The 7097-nt window shown below is 39.5% G+C and overlaps 1 pseudogene; it reads left to right on the forward strand.

Annotated features, from left to right (window-relative positions):
- Positions 1–264: 264 nt before the first annotated feature.
- On the forward strand, positions 265–1266 carry LOC129675005 (glyceraldehyde-3-phosphate dehydrogenase-like; annotated as a pseudogene).
- Positions 1267–7097: the final 5831 nt, after the last annotated feature.

The following is a 7097-nucleotide window of genomic DNA, read 5'->3' on the forward strand; positions in this document are numbered from 1 at the left end:
ACACACTGACACATTGACTTAGGTGTTCTTTGCTCTGACTCAGCATTTGGTGCTAAGTTCATTTTTATGTGGAGTTTAAAATTAGTAGCATTGTCATTAATGATGATAAATTGCAACCTAATTGGGATTTAAAAGTATGAGGTCATGTATTCATAACTTACAGGAACATATCTTCAAAAGAGTAGTAAGTCACTAATATTTAACTGATCATCTCTTAAAAAGCCACATCTTTTTAGACAATACCAGCCTCATCCCTTAAACAGGATGGTGAAAGTCTGAGTGAATGGATTTGGCTGCATTAGATGCCTGGATACTACAACATTAGCAAAGTGGAGATTATTGCCATCAATGACCCCTTCTTGACCATATACTACATGGAGTATATGGTCCAGTATGACCCTACACATAGCAGCAAGTTCAACAAAACAGTCAAGGCTGAGAATGGGAAGCTTGTCATCAACGGCAACTCCATCACCATCTTCCAGGAGTGAAATCCTGTTAACATCAAATGGGTGATGCTGTGGCCTAGTATGTTGTGGAGTCTAGTGGTGTCTTCTCCACTGTGGAGAAGACAGGGACTCATTTGAAAGTTGGAGCCAAAAGGGTTTTCATATCAGCCCCTTCTGCCAATGTCCCATGTTTGTGATGGATGTGAACCATGAGAATTGGACAACTCAAGAGATTGTCAGCAATGCTTTCTTCACCACCAACTGCTTAGCCCCCTCTGGCCAAGGTCATCCATGACAACTTTGGCATCATGGAAGGAGTCATGACCACAGTCCATGCCATCACTGCTACCCAAAGACCCGGGGAATGGCTTCTCGGGAAAGCTGCAGTGTGATGGCCATGGGGCTGCCTAGAACATCATGCCTGCCTCCACTAGTGCTGCCAAGGTGGGAGCACTCGTATGGGCAAGGTCATCCCAGAGCTGAAGAAGCTCACTGGTATAGCCTTCTGTGTTCCCACCCCAATGTGTCTATTGTATGTCTGACATGCCTACTGAAGAAAGCTGCTAAGTATGAGGACATCAAAGTTTTGAATCAGGTATCTGAGGGCTCACTAAAGGACATCCTGGGCTACACTGAGGACCAGGTTGTCTCCTGTGACTTCCACAGTGACTCCCACTCCCACTCTTCCACCTTTAATGCTGAGGCTGGCATTGCTCTCAATGACAACTTTGTAAAGTTCCTTTCCTGGTATTACAGTGAATATGGCTACAGCAACAGGATGATGGACCTCGTGACCTACATGGCCTCCAAAGAGTAAGAAGCAGGGCACCACCCACCCCAGCAAAGGCATGAAAGCAAGAGAGAGGCACTTTGCTGCTGAGGAGTCCCTGTCCCAACTCAGCCCCTGACAATGAGCATCTCCATCCCAGACCCCCAGAATAGCTGGAAAGGCCTAGGGAGCCCTAGTCTCTTGAATACCATCAATAAAGGGCATTGCACCTCCCCCACACACACCAAAAAAAAAAAGTAACAAATGGTTACATTACTCCAAGTGTCAAAACCTGTCATCACCACATTGCTTTCCTTTACTCCCCACCACCAGCAGGAAGCAGCCAAATTCCATGGAAAGGTGATGAAGAACTGTCCATAGAAAAATGTAACAAAACAGGATAAAGAGTACATAAAAATGCACTCCTAAATAGTGTGCCTTTCTAAGAAGAAATGCCGTCCTTATACTAGGCTTCCATCCACAAAGCAAAATTCTGCCAAACTCATGGTCTCTCCACCCAATCTTTGTTAACAGTCTGCCCATGTCTCCTAGTCACACCATGGTAAGATGGTCAGGATCATCTTCTTCAATTTCAAAATCAGTGTGTCAAGGTTAACATTCCAAGGAGAAGGTACAGCAAGTTCCCACCCAACAAAAACTTCCTCAAGTGCAGGAATAGTCTACCCATGTCTCCAAAAGAATCTCAAAGGCTTCTCCTCTTTTAAAAATAAGGAATGCTTCACTGTGAAGCACACAGTCTTTGCCTCATTTCCAAAGACTAAATTTAAATAAAAACATTCCTCTGCCAAAAAGTTTTAATTATAAAACTTATGCTCTACCCCTAAGAGATGTATTTTGATAATATTTGCTTTTCCACTTTAAGTTACCTATTGCAATCTTCTAGTATTTTGCACAAAGTCATAATTAGCTGTAAATTAACACCAGAAAGCCATTTGAATGAGCACTCTGGGCTGAATTAATGATTGAGTGTGAACTTTACTTTTCTGGGAAAAAGGTATTCACCTGAATTAATTTTCTCAAAAACAACCTGACTCAAACTTTACTTGGGCTATATTAATTTATTCTTTATGTTACCTTCTCAATCTGAGTCTCTTTCAGTGTGTTTTGATTGTAATTTCTATTTATAGGTCTCATCTATGAGAACCATAAATTAATAAAATTGTGGAAGAAAATGGAGAAAATGAAGATGCATGCAGACAGGTGTTGGAGGAATAGGTGGGCAGAAGCAAGGTTCCTATTCACAGTGGGACACAGGCTTCCTCTGCTACATAGCCTAATTCAGTGGAACAGACTAAGCCTTCTCAGATTAAAAAATTTTTACTAATAAAGCCCTTACAGAAACATATTATTCGTAAGATATTCAGAAACTATTAACAGAAAAGCTTGTCTTTGTCCTCCAATGAAAGCAGCAAGAAATATTTTTCTCAGTTTGTATATGCATTTGTTTTTAAAATGTTTCAGGATTGAAACTTTGTACCATTGAAGAATGATTCATGCTTGCTTCTGTTCCTCCCAGTATCACAAAAGCTTTTATCAAAATAACGCTTCACACCAATCCCACTGAAACTGAGAAGTCTAATTCCAACTTGTCAAGGATGAGTTGAGTTGTGAAGCAACTGCCTGACAAGAGGCAGATGACATCTTTGTGCAACAAGAAATTATATTTACTGCAGCTTTTGAGAGTTAGATGCACACAGCTCTGGTTTTCTTTTGGATGATGGACACTTGATACAATTTGTCTACAAAGGATCTCATAAAATGACTTTAATAAAAGTCATGTCTCTCTAACATTCCATCTCATTAAAATCTCATTGTATTTTAATATTAGGACCCAATTTTATGCAAATGAATATGAGCCATGCCTAAGTTTCAGTGTATTTAAATTGCCTTCTCTCCTGCTTCTGTGTAAGAAATCACCTAACGGTTATAGTGATCCTTTGCTGTCTGTGGTGTACTGGTTTCCAGTGGCTTCTACAGACGTCCCAACCCATGAATGTTTATGTGTCTTGTATAAAATGATGAGAAGTTTGCATGTTTTACACATCTTCATGTATACTTTAAATTGTGTATAGATTCCTCTTAAGAAATATAAAAAAAAAACCAATTGTTCTTCTATATATTATTTAGAGAAAATTGTGAGAATAATTAGTCAGTAAATGGTTAATTAAGGTTTTCAGAATTCTATGCCCCTTCCCTGAGGACAGGTTTCATGGTACTAGAAGGCAAAGCTATGCAAGATTCCAGAGCAGGAACACAACCAACAGTTCAATGCAGTTATGCACCTATAAACAACGTCAGCAAACGTGCTGCAATTGCTGTATGAGTGCAACAGGGGCCACACACCGATGGCAACCAACTGCTCTGTGACTAGGCTTAAGCCCCACTCAATAAGAGGGACAGCATGCCTGGTACTGGAAACCTAGCTAATTAGTCAAGGCTGGAGAAATCATATTTATTGAAGGAGCATCTACAACCACTAATTTACTAAACCAGTGTAAGCCCTAACAACTGTCTATTATCACTTGTCCTTGACACCAAAGATAATTATAGCATTCACCCCATCATCAAGGAAACTTCTTTTTGCAGCAAATGCAGATCATTACAGAAAACCACTATCAGTAAAAATGCAGATTTGGATACATCTACAAAGCCTTGTATGTAAGGCTCAGAGAACATTGTGGAAGAGGAGGTGGAAAGATTGTAAGAGCAAGAGGATCAGGGAGTTTGCTGTGAGACTGTGTCTCCTACTAACATCAGAAAATATCTACACTTTTACCAATATGATCACCAAAATGTGAGCTGAACAACAAACATGACAAATTGCATAGAGATAAGCCCACAAGGCCTCCACACTACACAGAGAACTACAGGTAACTAAAAAAAAGCTGGCAATAGGAAAGGTGGTCTTTATTTTCTTTGATATTTATTTTTAATTAATTAATTTTTTATTAATTACAATTAATTGTAATTTGTACCCCAGCTGTAGACTCCTCCCTTATCTCCTTTTTCCCCCTTCTCCTTTCATGCCCCTCCCCAAGTCCACTGATAGGGGTGTCTTCCTCTCCTTCCTTCTAATCCTACTCTGTCAGGTCTCATCAAGAGTGGCTGCATTGCCTTTCTCTGTTGCCTGGTAAGGCTGCTCCCCTCTATGGGATGATCTCATCTTTTCTCCTGCTCATTTTTGCTACTGATATGATACACAGTATTTATTTGTAAACTTGAATTTAAAATGTGTTCCTGTAATTCCTGCCTTAGTCACTGTATCTTATGGCTTCAGAACCAAATATCTGTGCAGAATCATATTCCTTTTGCCTGAACCCCCACCCCCGCAACATCCATTGGTAACTGTAAATTTTATTGTTGATCTACTGAGAATAAACTTTCCAAGTCTTAGTTAGTTTGTCTAACAGAGTCTTCCTTTTCTCTCTCTTTTTTTCTTTGAATGGTATTTTACTCTTTGTAGAATTCAGAATTTCTAGTTTGTATTCATTCTTTCCATTTAGCACTCTTAAATGAGAGTTTAGCTTGTAATAGCTGGCTATCTTTCTGAAGCCAAAGCTTCTCACAGCCCCAAATACTCTCCTCTGTTCTAGTGTTTTGGGATATATTTTCTGTCTTACAGTAAAGAATGAGAGCAGTAGAAGAGGGGGCATCTTATGGTTGGGAGCAGGATGAAAGAGGGTGAACACATTCACAATACATTGCATACATGTATAAAACTGTCCAACATAAAATAGGAAGCAATAAAACATGTGATATTTGTTCCCTATGTGTTATTTTCCCCCCCTCTACTTTGGTGTTCTCTGAGGTTTCTGCAGCTGTGGTTTGATCTTTGCTCTTAATGGTAAAAAACTTCCAACTATGATTTCTGCAAATACTTATGCTCTGCTGTTCACCATAATGCTTCCTTTCTGTTACTTTCTCATGAGAAAAATGCAAGGCAGGGGAAAGCCAAATGACTGCATTTCCTTATAACCTTGAATCAATCTTATAGACAGGAGAGGTGCGCTGCTCTGCACCAAATCCTTGCTGGATAAAATATTAGGCAATTAATTAAGTATGACACAGTCACACACATCTCCAAATAGTGAATGTAATTGAAGAAGACACCCAGGGTCAACCTCTTACCTTCACATGTAAAACAAACACCTCAACCTACCTGTGACCACACACATGCACATGTATGCAAACACAGGAGGGAGAAAGAGAGAGAGAAGGAGAGGGAGAGAGAGAGAGAGAGAAGAGAGAGAGAGAGAGAGAGAGATCACAAAGGCTTCTGAGATCAGGAAAGATAGGGCCTAACAAGACACAATGTGATAAAACACTAGCTCTTACTTTTACTGGAGACACCACAGACTTCTCTATCAGGAAACACCTCACTAACTAAAGAGTGACTGCCTACTTTTATAAATTTTGAGCAACTGTCACTCTGGCCAAAGTTTGGCTATGAGTTGCAGTATCTTCTTCAATACCCTGGTGGGTAGTCTTCCAGAGGTCCTCTGTGGAAGGTTCCAGTACTGCTCCTTGTCTTCTCCTACTTCCGATGCCTATCACTTTGCCCTTCTGAGTGAGGATTAAGCCTCTTGCCTAGGGTTCTCCTTGTTATTTAGCTTCTTTAGGACTATAGATTTTAGCATGTTTATCTTATATTATATGGTTAATATCTACTTATAAGTGAGGATATACCATATGTGTCTTTCTGCTTCTGTGTTACTTCACTCAGGATGATCTTTTCCAGTTCCTACTGTTTGCCTGCAAATTTCATGACTTCCATGTTTTTAATTGCTGAGTAGTATTCCATTGTGTAAATGTAAGGGAGATAGAAACACTTGGAGGGGACAGGAGGGACAGGAACTCCACAAGGATTACAATAGAGTCAAAAAACCTGGGCCCAGAGGGTCTTATAGAAACCAATACTCCAATCAAGGACCATGCATGGAGAGGACCTAGAGCTCCTGTTCAGAGGAAGCTCATTGGCTGCTCAAATTCCAAGTGGGTACTCTAGTAAAGGGTACAGGGGTTGACTGTGACATGAACTCAGTGTCTGGCTCTTTAATCACCTTCCCCTGGGGGTACAGCCTTGCCAGGCCACAGAGGAAGATGATGCAGCCTTGACGAGACCTGAGAAGCTAAGGTCAGAAGGGGAAGAGGACCTCCCCTAGGGAAAGGGCACAGGGGGACAAGGGAGAAGGTGGGTGAGACTGGGAGGAGATGAGGGAGAAGGCTGCAGCAGCAATACAAAATGAATAAAATGTAATAAACAAATAAATATTTGAAAACTATATTTATTATAGGTCTAATATAAGATATACCAGAATGATACATACAACCTACTATCGACATATTTGTGTGATTATTTTTCAGTGATTTCTGTCAATAGACAAAGTATCTTACGGTTAAGAAAAAAATTTTTTTTTGAGAAACTAAAATATTTTAAAACTGAGTAACTCTTTTCTGGAGTGAAGCTGGATTTCAAAAAAACCATAATGTGGACAGGTGATTTGTATTTTAATTTATATTATTACATGGAAGGTTAAATTCACAGGAATAAGGAATAAGCCTAAAATTTAAAGGTATATAAAAACAGGACAAGTCTGCAAATGAAGAATTGCTACCTCCCATACACTCAAGCATAAAAGCTTTACACTCTTCAGACTGTATAAAGTTTACTGAATTAAAACAATTTTCATGCAGCTGGAGTTTTAAAACACTATATTTTTGGAAAGCTGAACTACTAATTAATAAATAACATAAAACTGATAAAATGTTACATTGCGTAGGATTCTGAATTTGCTATTAAATGCAGCTTATTGACTTTTCAGCTAGAAATTAAGAATAATGCTTTCTGCATACAGATT

This window comes from Psammomys obesus, unplaced genomic scaffold, assembly GCF_907164565.1.
Source record: "Psammomys obesus unplaced genomic scaffold, mPsaObe1.curated_primary_1811, whole genome shotgun sequence".
In the NCBI taxonomy this organism is placed as follows: Eukaryota; Metazoa; Chordata; class Mammalia; order Rodentia; family Muridae; genus Psammomys; species Psammomys obesus.